This window comes from Temnothorax nylanderi, unplaced genomic scaffold, assembly GCF_030848795.1.
Source record: "Temnothorax nylanderi isolate EJ_2023f unplaced genomic scaffold, tnyl_v1.0 TNYL_tig0173_pilon, whole genome shotgun sequence".
NCBI classification, from domain to species: Eukaryota; Metazoa; Arthropoda; class Insecta; order Hymenoptera; family Formicidae; genus Temnothorax; species Temnothorax nylanderi.
In genome coordinates, this window is record NW_027249235.1 from 341,432 (window position 1) to 355,010 (window position 13,579).

The 13,579-nt window shown below is 36.3% G+C and overlaps 1 pseudogene; it reads right to left on the reverse strand.

Moving 5' to 3' along the window:
* Positions 1 to 9,792: 9,792 nt before the first annotated feature.
* Positions 9,793 to 12,082, reverse strand: LOC139778129 (uncharacterized; annotated as a pseudogene).
* Positions 12,083 to 13,579: the final 1,497 nt, after the last annotated feature.

The following is a 13,579-nucleotide window of genomic DNA, read 5'->3' on the forward strand; positions in this document are numbered from 1 at the left end:
ATAATTTCCTTCATTGACAGTCCAACATATGATTTTGCCTTTTTCCTGCACAAGATTATTTCCGATAGTATTCCTAAACCTGAAAGCCATATCAATAATAGTTTTGAATTAGCCAAAAAATTAAACGGAACACACTTGAATGATAATTCTGTATTGATTTTCTTAGATGTGATCTCTCTATTTACTAACATACGTACAGATTTAGTCCTAGAAAGCATTTCCAATAGATGACCACACATTTCAAACAAGTGCAACATACCGAAAGATGAATTTATCAAAGCAGTGGAATTAATATTAAATTCAACTTATTTTTGTTTTGACAAGGTAATCTATAAACAAAAATTTGGTTCTCCTATGGGCTCTCCGTTTTCTCCCATCGCTGCTGACATGGTAATGCAGGATTTGGAAGGCAGTGTGTTGCGACAACTTACTTTTAGCTTACCGTTTTATTTCAGATATGTGGATGACAACCATGGCTGTACCTTTTTACTCTCTTGACACTATCTTGCATTTATTTAATTCTTATCACCCCAGACTTCAGTTCACTATTGAAGTCGGGGGTGATAAATTGAATTTTTTAGACTTAACAATTATTAAAAATGAGAACACATTGGAATTCGACTGGTTTCACAAACTAACGTTCTCAGGCCGGTATCTCAATTTTTTGTCGCAGCACCCAGTCTCTCAAAAAAGAGGCACAATTATGGGCATGGTGGATAGGGCCTTCTTATTTTCCCATCCGAGATACCATTCTAAGAACATTAAGTTCATAATAGATATTCTTCTGGAGAACGACTAGCTGTTGGCATTTATCTTTAATACAATCAATACTAGAATAAAATCGTTACTCAAAAAATGTACTCGCAAACAAGATGAGCCTCCACCCACGAACGAAGAAGAACGACGTACGTGGTTCACGGTTCCATATGTTCCGGGTATTTCCGAAGAATTTAAAAGGGTTGTTAAAGACCAAAATGTCAACTTGTCTTTTTATAGTTTGAACAAACTTAAGAAATTCATTAAAGTGCAGAAAGATATCCTCCCAATCCAATCTAATAAAAATGTGGTATACAAAATTTCTTGTAAAAACTGTGACGCGTCATACGTCAAACGATGAGACAACTTAAGGTAGTTCTCCGGTCCTTATACTAGAGAAAATCGATTTTCTCTAGATTTTCTTGAAACTGTGAATATACGTTAATTCAGGTGTGCTTTATGCGTGGTATAAATTTCAGTACCTCTTCCGGTATAAAAAATAAAGATACTGAGCCTCAAAGTTTCAATTTTTACCAAAAAAAAATTTTAAATTTAATTTTTTTAATTTTGGCATTTTTTCCTTATAGAACTCGACGAGAGGAACAACTTTGGTCCTCTTGGCCAACCTCGTATCTCTTACCGTTTGGCCTGGAAAACCTTTTCATTAGTAAAAGTTGAAACTTTGAGGCTCAGTATCTTTATTTTTTATACCGGAAGAGGTACTGAAATTTATACCACGCATAAAGCACACCTAAATTAACGTATATTCACAGTTTCAAGAAAATTTAGAGAAAATCGATTTTCTCTAGTATAAGGACCGGAGAACTACCTTAAAACTAGAATCTCAGAACACCGTAACCACATTCATAGAAACACAACGACTCAATCGGTTATTACAGAACATAGATTGAATTTTGACCATGAATTCGATTGGGAAAATATCCAAATTTTAGATAACGAAAGATATTTATCCAGGAGATTAGTCTCTGAAATGACTCACATCAAACTACAGAAGAATGGTATTAATTCACAAAATGACAGAGAATTCTTGCATCACGCATATATCACGGTTCTCAATAAATTGTAATCCATGCTCACGAATACTTCGCTATTGGTACATCAAATATGACGTTGTCAGATCCTGCCTTGCCATTGGTATACCAAATATCTTTAATTTATGTTATTGACTTGACACACTATGTATAAAATTCGCCGTTGTTTTGACTTATGACACGCTTTCTCCTTGCAAAATTGTCATTTCATCGTTGTGTGGCGTGTCGACGAGACCGTCAAGTCTCCTCGCATTTCATTCTTGTTATACATGACGTTGTATTCCACGTTTTTCGGACTGTTTGTAGTCCAGTAAAATTAGCAAAAATAGAAAAAATAACCGGTAAAAAGCTATAAATTAGTGGAGACCTTTATCTCGGCATACTATTGAACATACTAAAAGTCCGGACCTCTATCTGCAGGGCTCGATCCGCCATCTTGAAAAAAAGGTGCTCCAATTCAGTTTTTCCCTCATCGCGGTAATCGTCGATCCTATCGTAATAAAGGTTATTATAAAAAATGAAGCTTATTAAATTCTCTATAAAAAAGGTCCAATACATTTTTTTCATACCATTAATAGTTTTTCTGTAATACACTGTTGAATATATGGATATTTGTATTTTGTCTCACGCTGTCATAAAAATCAGACTCTCGGTGTAAAATTTGTAAGAAAAAATATAAATAGACAAAAAATATCAAATGTGTGCGTGATATTTCTCGTACATATAAAAATTTGGCAACTCTTACCATTTAAAATTGTTGTACACGACTAGTACTGGGGGTAGCATCGTCTACAAGATTCTTCTGAGCCGTTTCCTGAGGTTGTGAATCTGCAGGGCTATGATCATCTCGATCTTCAACATCGATTACGAAGAAATCGTTCTCGTCAAGCTGCCAATACTTGACAGCTGAAGCTTCCAATAATTGGACCTCATTATATGATGCGCTGAAGCCCAAGCTAGATAGTAACGTTACTAGATTTTTAGAGCCAAATTTCCGGTATAAAAAAGCAGCAACGCTGATTAAAAGTGGTGACAAGAAAGATCTTGGCCTGGTCGCCAACAAAATAGCGTGCGCTATTGAAATGCATTTTTGTTCGAGCTGCTGCAATGGGCATTTTCTTCCTTCAGCTATAACGTTTTTCAGAAAAATATTGAGGGATTTCGGTATGTAGTCTTTTACATCTGTCAAAAAATTATCGCTTGAAGGATATGCAGACGTGTCGTTGTTTTGTGAACGATACCTCCCCGAATTATGGCTGCAGCTGTAGTGACTACTCGAAGGCGTTCATCGACTTTCTTCCGTTCTTAAGAAAACTAAAAGAAAAATACGGTGACGAGATTATTATAGCGACAAATAAGAAAATTACTACTATATGTTTCCAAAACAAAAGATGTACAATTTTGTCAAGTTATTGGTATGAACGAAAGAAAGTCGATAGACGGGAAGAACGCCTTCGAGTAGTCACTGCAGATACAGCCATAATTTGGGGAGATATTCGCTCACAAAACAACGACACGTTTGCATATCCTTCAAGCGATAATTTTTTGACAGATGTAAAAGACTACATACCAAAATCCCTCAATATTTTTCTGAAAAACGTTATAGCTAAAGGAAGAAAATGCCCATTGCAGCAGCTCGAACAAAAATGCATTTCAATAGCGCACGCTATTTTGTTGGCGACCAGGCCAAGATCTTTCTTGTCACCACTTTTAATCAGCGTTGCTGCTTTTTTATACCGGAAATTTGGCTCTAAAAATCTAGTAACGTTACTATCTAGCTTGGGCTTCAGCGCATCATATAATGAGGTCCAATTATTGGAAGCTTCAGCTGTCAAGTATTGGCAGCTTGACGAGAACGATTTCTTCGTAATCGATGTTGAAGATCGAGATGATGATCATAGCCCTGCAGATTCACAACCTCAGGAAACGGCTCAGAAGAATCTTGTAGACGATGCTACCCCCAGTACTAGTCGTGTACAACAATTTTAAATGGTAAGAGTTGCCAAATTTTTATATGTACGAGAAATATCACGCACACATTTGATATTTTTTGTCTATTTATATTTTTTCTTACAAATTTTACACCGAGAGTCTGATTTTTATGACAGCGTGAGACAAAATACAAATATCCATATATTCAACAGTGTATTACAGAAAAACTATTAAAGGTATGAAAAAAATGTATTGGACCTTTTTTATAGAGAATTTAATAAGCTTCATTTTTTTGATAACCTTTATTACGATAGGATCGACGATTACCGAGATATGAGAGAAAAAGAGAGAATTGGAGCACCTTTTTTTCAAGATGGCGGATCGAGCCCTGCAGATAGAGGTCCGGACTTTTAGTATGTTCAATAGTATGCCGAGATAAAGGTCTCCACCAATTATAGCTTTTTACCGGTTATTTTTTCTATTTTTGCTAATTTTACTGGACTATTCAGGAGGATGGCCGTATCTTTTTTAATTATTAATATTTTTTATTAAAAAAATTATGTTACATTTATAAAAATATATTCTCTCACGTAGACCAACCCAATTTTAAACAAGTCTTACAGTTTATGCAAAAAAAATTCTCAAAAATCATCTATTTTTTCGGCTTCCTGACTAGGCATGACCTCTTAACCTGATTAAATACAAGTGTTTGGTACACTAAATGTGTCGCATATTTATTTGCTGTCTCCCTCGATGAAATCACGTGTGCGCGACGTGCATTTTTCCGTGACGCTCGGCTCGCGGATGTTCGGGCGCGCTCGGTATCAATCGCCTATTCGCGCGCGCTGCGTGCCGGTCCGATCTTGTTTCCCTCCGCGCGCGCTCGCCCCCTCAGATAGCTCTGCGAGACTCAAGGCGTAACAACGCGGCAAGTCCGATATATTTTCGTGCGTGCGTTATACAAATCTGTTACGCGTTTCTTTGACTGTATCAGCGGAATCGGCTGACTGCGGCTTTTTCAATAAATAAAGTGAGAGGAAAAGCAGTTTTCTCGACCACGTTCTTGCGAAGCAATTTTCCCGTGAGACGCACGTGCCCGCATCCTACAACAAGAAATTAGCATTGTTCAAAAAATGTTTAACAAACACCTTAAAATTACTCTTAGTAAATATAAAAGTTAATGACAAAAACGTTAAAAACTATTAGAAACGTTTCAATCGCTCAGAAAATATTGCAATATAACCCAGTGAGAAGGCTGATGTTGAATCGACGTCAATTCAACGTCGATTCACCGAAAACTCATCAACATCAAAATTGACATCGAAAATCAGCCCATTTCGATCAAATTGTTTTGACATCAAGAGTTGCTTCTTTCTAAGTTACCTGTGTTCAAAACCCTAAAAATATTGTCTAAAATTAAGAGATTGTCACTAATATGAAAATATGCAGACAGTCATCGATTCGATATCGATCGACATTGAAATACGCGTGTCGCGGCTTTTTGCCGATCATTGGTCGCCGATCTGAGTAGTTATAGTAAGGGCGTTCCAACTCGGGGGCTCCGAGGGGGGGTGAGGGGAGGGTGGTATCGGATTTCGCGGGGGGTAAGGGGGAGGGGGGAGGAGCGGGGTATCGGGTTACACAAGGGTATCGGATTTCGCGGGGGGTGAGGGGGAGGGGCGGGGTATCGGGTTGCACAAGGGTATCGGATTTCGCGGGGGGTGAGGGTGAAGGGGGTATCGGGTTACACAGGGGTATCGGGTTTCGCGGGGGGGTGAGGGGGAGGGGGGAGGGGCGGGGTATCGGGTTACACAAGGGTATCGGATTTCGCGGGGGGTGAGGGGAAGGGGGGTATCGGGTTACACAAGGGTATTGGATTACGCGGGAGGGGGAGGGGGAGGGGGCGGGGTATCGGATTTCGCGGAAAAGGGGGGGGGAGGGTGACCTTGGCATACCACGTGTATGACTCACCGGGATGACTCACCCGCGCCGCGGTCGCGCCGCGGGTCCGCGTGGGGGTGCGCGGGGTCCGCGGGGTCCGCGTGGGGTGCGCGGTCGCGCCGCGGGGGGGTACGTTCGCAACGACGCTGCTAGGCGGCGCACAATGGGTAAGACTAACTCGATAGCGTAGGAGCGTATTTTGTCGATGACGCGTCGAACCTGTCGGAAGAGTGAAGCCCAGTTGCGTACAAAATAAATCGGACACAGCAGGTTGAATCAATCGGACACAGTAGGAAACGGACACAGCAACAATAGGACACATTGTCAATCGGACACAGTGATAATCGTACACGGTAAGAAACGGATACAGTGCCAATCGGACACAGTAAAAAACGGACACACGGCGGTTACAATCGGACACAGTGCTAATCGGACACAATAGGAAACGGACACAGTAACAATCGGACACAGTGATAATCGGACACAGTAAGAAACGGACACAGTGCCAATCAGACACAATTGGAAACGGACACACGATGGTTGCAATCGGACACAGTAGGAATCGGACACAGTGATAATCGGACACAGTAGGAAACGGACACAGTGACAATCGGACACATTACCAATCGGACACAGTAGGAAACGGACACAGCAACAATCGGACACATTGCCAATCGGACACAGTGATAATCGGACACGGTAAGAAACGGACACAGTGCCAATCGGACACAGTAGGAAACGGACACACGATGGTTGCAATCGGACACAGTGCTAATCGGACACATTGCCAATCGGACACAGTGATAATCAGACACGGTAAGAAACAGACACAGTGCCAATCGGACACAGTAAGAAACGGACACACGGCGGTTACAATCGGACACAGTAGGAAACGGACACAGTAACAATCGGACACAGTAAGAAACGGACACAGTGTCAATCGGACACAATTGGAAATGGACACACAATGGTTGCAATCGGACACAGTGATAATCGGACACAGTAGGAAACGGATACAGTGGCAATCGGACACAGTGATAATCGGACACAGTAGGAAACGGACACAGCAACAATCGGACACATTGCTAATCGGACACAGTGATAATCGGACACGGTAAGAAACGGACACAGTGCCAATCGGACACAGTAGGAAACAGACACAGGATGGTTGCAATCAGACACAGCAAGAAACGGACACATAACCCAGTATTCATATAGTTCGATCTTATATTTAAGACTGTTTTAAGTACAATCATAAGATTTTGTAAACCAATCACAGAGCCATATTCTACACATGGTTGTATTCGAGATATCATGCTCCGTGACAGTTTTTCTAATCTTAAAATTATTTCTAATGACATACCGCTCCTTTGCTATTTTCTATAATAATTCTGTACAAAGTAATCTCTCTTTTACAAATCTGTTAAAATTAGATGACAATAGTCTATTTAATCAAATTATGTTTGTGGTTTATTATATCAGATTTGTCTTGATACGTTTGATAAATGTATTATACTGTATGCTTATTACTGTATATTTCAGGTACAAAGGAGGCAACATGGATCACCTGCAGTTCACAAAAGCAATCGATCAATCATCGACAAAAATTAATAAATCTGTTTGCAAAAGATGAGATGCTTTTAAGGGGGTCGTCTAGTTAAGAGGCTGTTTTTTTTGTCTTTTTTGAGAATTTTTTGTAAGGAATCATAATACACTTTGTTGAAACTTTTACATCATATTTATTAATATTTGAAGAGTATTTAGAAATTTTTCCAAGTTGATATATGGCCAAGAATCCGCTGTAGAGCGCCCCGACGACAGCTGCGTAAAAAAAAGTTGTTGAACGGTACCCACGATTCCGGATCTCCAGTTCATCCTAAAAAAAAAAAAAAATCCTCTTAATCTGTGGATGTGTGGCTATCGTGTGAACTAGAACCAAATAAAAATATTGAAATTTCAATTTTTGCCAACGTTTTGAAAAAGTTTCATTTTTCGGTATATTTTTTGACATTTAAATTTAAAAATAAAGAAAAACTATATAACATATGTTAATTATTCTAGTTCTGACGAAAACTAGGCGTATACAGGAGATGTGTGCAAAATTTCAGCGAAATCGGTTGAAAACTGTTTGAGATATCATGGGTACCGTTTTGAAAAATACTGTTTTGAGAAAAACGCGCTTAAAAGTTTGAAAACGTATTATACGAAAATAACTTTACTTACGATTATTCGGCAATGCCTGGACTATATAATACACCTTCCTCTTTCTCCTGGAAATCACGGAGAAATCATTTCGATTTTTTTGACCCGACAAAGTAGACGACCCCCTTAAGCAAAGATTGTATCCATTTATCAGAACTTTGTGTAACTTTATGGAGTTCTTTGAGACTATTGCTGCATAAATCTTCCCTTGTTGTTCGTACATGCTCCAAAAATGATAAATATTAAGCATATTGAGAATTAAGTAACATATAAAGTGCAAACGTTATATGTAGATCACAATATTAGCGATAAAAACATTTTTGCTCTTTACACCTCTTTCCTGCCTCTAACTTGGGCTTATTACTTTCACATACATAATGTATTAAACAGGATAGAAAACATAATAACAATTTACTATTTCTTGTCTTTTTATGTTAATATTCTTTATACACCTTATTCATGTATGGATGTCTACATTGTCTACATTAAACTTATATTCTTTATTCTATCTAGGTAAATGTATTTGTTTACTATAGCTTACTAAATCGACTTATTGTTTTATTGGTAAGATTTTACATAAGGGTCTTTACATATCGGCGTTTCGTTAATATACATTGTCTGATCTAATTAAGAAAATAAAACTGAAATATTAATAAATCAATCCATTACATTTTTTTTTTCATTTTTAGAATTATATTAAGGATTGAAAGGATTAAGAAGGATTGAAAGAAGGATTCAATACTTTACTCATCCACTAAATAAGACTTTTATTGTACAATTACAACAACAAAATAAACCTCAATCCTAGAATAAAACAAGACAGGACTTATTTTCTACACAGTTTTCAGGTTTGGAAAGCAGAAGTCCGTTCTGCTTTGTTTAAAACAAAACATAATTCTATCAACAGTTAACGTTGAAATAATTTATAAAAAAACTAATTATTCTTATGTAGTTAGACTCCATGCCTTAAAGCATTGTAAAAAAAAACTAGCACTACATAGTTTCAGTTTAGCATATTTCAATCTTTTATGCATTGTAGTGTATAATTCTTAATATACATAATATATTATTATATTGGAAACTCGGTTATTTTTTAAATTATAATCGACAAATCTCAGACCATGCATTAAAAAATTACGAACAGTACTAAATGTTCTGATATTTTGAGTAAAATGCAAACTTGTTTATGGCATACATACTTTGTGGACCGATAAAATTACTCTTTTACAAATTAGACATTTTTTAAATAATGGATGCTTTTTATTTAGTGACACATACACGTCATTCTGTCTGTTTTCAACATCTAGTGAACAACAAAAGTAGTGTGGCGCTTGTGTCGACTTGTGTTAAATGGAAAGCACCCAATACCGCTGTCTTGCATAATATGATTAACACAATCTTTACCAACACAGATGTGGCCATACAGTAAATCACTAAAGCTTATATTGCACAGTCACATCTAGCAAGAAAGTAATTTATAGGACAAGAATGAAAGAAAACAAAACTTGTTTTCTAAACAGTCTTCAATCTGAAAAGTAGAACTGTGCGTCCTTGTTTATTTAAAACAAAATAGAAAACTGAAAACTTGATTTGATTCAGCATTAATACAAGCAGTGCACAAACAATCAGATCTTACAGCTTACTTCCTTGGTTTTCTTCGTTTCCAGAGAAAGTCTTTTAATCTCATCATATGGGATGTCACTTTTGATAGTATTTTCCTGATCTTTAATAAACCAATATCGAAAATAATAAAGTGTAACTCTAATATGCTTATCAATCAATAGTTCAATTAAACATTATTTTAAAAAATGTTAGACTTCATTAGAATCAATCTTCAGAATCCATCCCGAAGTATATGAAGTCTTATAGATATTGATATATGCGGTATGAAGTTTTGATGTTTATTTTTTCAACAGCTACAATATTTGTGTGCTTTCCTTCTGTATCTTTTTCGCGTAATCTAGAACATTATTTGAATTTCGCAATATGTAAGGATTGTACATACTTGCAGATAATAATAAATTTTTTAATTTATACTTACTTTTGACGAATTAGTATTTTCAATAAAAGATAATGGTTGCTGGCTATTCTCACAATTTTCACAATCTTCAAGTCTTGTTAGTACAACTTGAGGTTCGCATGTAATTATTGAGATATCTTGACTTGTAGTAACTTGTGTCTCCTTTTCATAATTCTCTTCATTTTTGTTTTCCAAAGACATGTTAGCTACATTTTCTTTCTCTAAAGTGTGATAAAGCAGGTTTATTTTATAAGAATGAAAATTATAAAAGATACTATTAATACTGACCTTGTATATTTAAATGTTCTTGATGGCAAAAAGTTTGATAAATTCCGATAAATATTCGTAAAAATTGTTCAAGGGGCAACATATAAATGTTTTAATGTAATATTATCATATTGTATTACTTCATTATTTTATTAATAAATTTTATTTTGTACTACCTTCCAGTAATTAAATCTGTTTGTGCTTGAAAAATTTTTAAATCACGTTCTTTATTTTTGCGTGACTGTACAATCATTAAACTTTCATTATTTTGTAGACGTCCAAAGTGAATTTCTTGATCCACAATTAACTTTGCCAGTTCATCTGAAATTAATAATACTAAAAATAAGTGATACACAAGAAAAAAATCGAGATTCTTGAATTGAAATTAATTTAAAGCAAAATAAAATAAATTATACAATGTATAAGAAAAAATATAATGTATAAAGTACGAGACTTGCTGCATTAAAATATTGTACCTAAAAAGAGCCACAGATTTTGATGAGGACCACCCAATTTTCGTCTTATCGTACTATGGAAATTTTCCACTAAATTGTTCGTTCTTACAGGACAATTATATACGCTAACTTTTGATGCTTTAGGTAACCAGGTTTTCTCAATATATGTTAAAAATTGCAATAATTCCTCATATTTAGAATGTGTAACATCGCAGTAGTTATGCAGTATCCTTAATGCTTCTATGAAATATTCTTGTGGCAGCAGTGGAAGCGTCATTGTCATAGATAACAGCGTATTTGAAGTGTTTATTAAACCCTAGCGATTCCATTTACGTAATACTGCCTAAATTATAAAATATAATTCACGTTTTCACATTTCATAGTTAAATTACTAAAGATGAAAAGTAAAACCTACTTGATTATAATGAAACCAACAGCCATGAATATTTGCATCTGGGAAAAGTTTTTCTAAAACTTTTATAGCTGCTGCTTCGTAATCGCTCATGATAAATTTGACACTAGTTTTCAGTCCTGGAGCTAGCTCTAATACTTTTAACCATATTGATTCATATAGTGCACTGGTACGTGCTTTACATAAACAGAACACAGTTCCAACTGCCTACAAATAATGGCAGTTATAATCTTTATAATGTACTAATGTTTGAATATCTTTTATAAGTAAAAACTTACTTTATTCATATAACGAGTGTGAATAGTATACAGTTGATCCATTTTTGAGTAATGGGGAACAACCTACCAATTAATCACAAATATTTGAGATAAAAAAATGTGTTAGAAAAAATATGTTGATCAAAATAACTTACTGCAAAAGTTCCATCGACAAAAATTTCCGTAGTTGTCTTTAAGATATTAATAAGTACATCACTCGAAAATATAACAGCCATGCTACCATCCTGTGCAATTACACTTCCTTTATAAAAATCCTTAATCCACTCGTATTTAATTAAATCGGTAGCCAAGGCTTGAAATGTACGTGGTATAGGAGGTCTTTGTTTATTTCGTTCTCGAGCCATTACACTTCTCATAGAACTATACGATATATGTGTAGCTACTTCTGGATTTCTAAAATAATTAATGTTATTAAATTGAAAGATCAAATTAAAAAGATCAAATTTATTTTCATATATATAATAGTATGGAACAACATACGTTCGGCAAACATTATCAAAAATTTCCTTCGGTGGTAGAAGCGATTCTCGTGATAAACGTAACATTTCATTGTGCATTTTAGATTTTTCCAACTTTCTAGTATCTGGTGGATGTTGATGTAGAGTTTGCACATGCACTTGCCCATCAGTTACCTTTGCAACACCAGGACATCATGTTGAACGCCGGTTTGAACATCGATATGTGTTGTTCCGCTTATCAATATTATACGTATATCCATCATATATATAAATGGAAGTTCCCTTTTGTCTACCGTTAACTGTCTCCATGTTATACTGAAATAATGATAAATGTCTGAACATGAAATGGATTTCCTAAATTTTCCATACACCGTGAAATTTTTGGATTTTTGCTCAAAAAATCTCTTGTCCCTCTCCTTTAAAACTTGTATATGTTGTGTATATTGCAAAAATGTAACGGTACATGGAAAATTTAGAAAATTGATTCTATGCTTTCTCTAAATATGTTGAGCAAAAATTTCATTAAACACACAAGAACAAATATCATTTATAAGCCAAAAACACGATTAGATTATATTGATTTTTTCATATAACTGAATTTAATTGAATTGAATTCCAAATGATGTAAATAATGCAGGTAATATCAAAATGGACATTTTGTCTACATAATATTACAATAGCAACTAAAGAATAAAAAAATGTATTTGACAATTGTTTAATATGTAGTGAAAATAGAGAGATAGAGAGACTGTGTATAGTCCACCATCTGTGGTTCTAGTATAGTTTGTAATTCGTTCGAGATACGGCAGATGGCGAGACTTGTGTCGGTAAAGCGACTCACGCGTTCAACGTAAAGTCACTATTAATGTGCGCGCGCACGCAGACGGCGTGGCGCTACAGAAATTGACCGCGAGAGAGCATGGCGTTACAGCGCGGGCGCGAAGCGGACGTGCGTGAGATCGTCGCTTAGCGAGAGCATTCGTTTCCGGGTTCTAAGCGAAGTATCATCGTTCTCGAGTGCAAGATGATTCGGTAGAGATTTCTGGAAGACTAATCGTGCCGAGATATTAATTCTTTGTTGCGTCATACTATAAGCCGATTGAAGCTAACGATCGAAGAGCTGACGGCCCGTTACATATACGGGACATTAAACGGATCACACGCCACGGAATTATATCGGTCACGAGCACGACTTCACCATTACTGCCTTGTGCTACCACAAGGCCGGACTTGACGCCATTGTTGTATCATCCTCCTGCACGAAGGAAAGAACGGCCATTAGACCATACTGGTCGACTAGCGGATGCCCTGTCGGGCTTACACTAAGAAATATCCTTGCAATAAGGATTGTTGTCTTCACTCGAAGAATTCTACTGTGTAAAAGGTAACTCATTCTTTTCCTGCGAAACCACAGATCACTTGTGAGAGATGCTGATCAAAGATCAGCATGAGGTATCGGATTATTAGAGCCGACTATCTTACGATCTTGGTTTCAGGAATTAATGAGTACGGACAAGAGGGAGTACATCCTCAAACGAACGAAGCCTTCTGGCTTTACAAACATGGAAATCTGAGCTCAGTATAATTCTTTCTCTTTATCTTTTCTTGTGGTTGCAACCCGAGTAAATAGTTAATGATCTTTTCTGTAAATAGCTTAAAGTCACATTGTCGAGATTGATTACTAAAAGAGAAACGTAATTACGATATTCATTTGAATCCTGCGTTACACTTGCGTTTATTGTGGTTCAAAACCGCTACTATTGATACTTCTTGCGTTGATAAGATAAAACTTATTATCTGCGTATT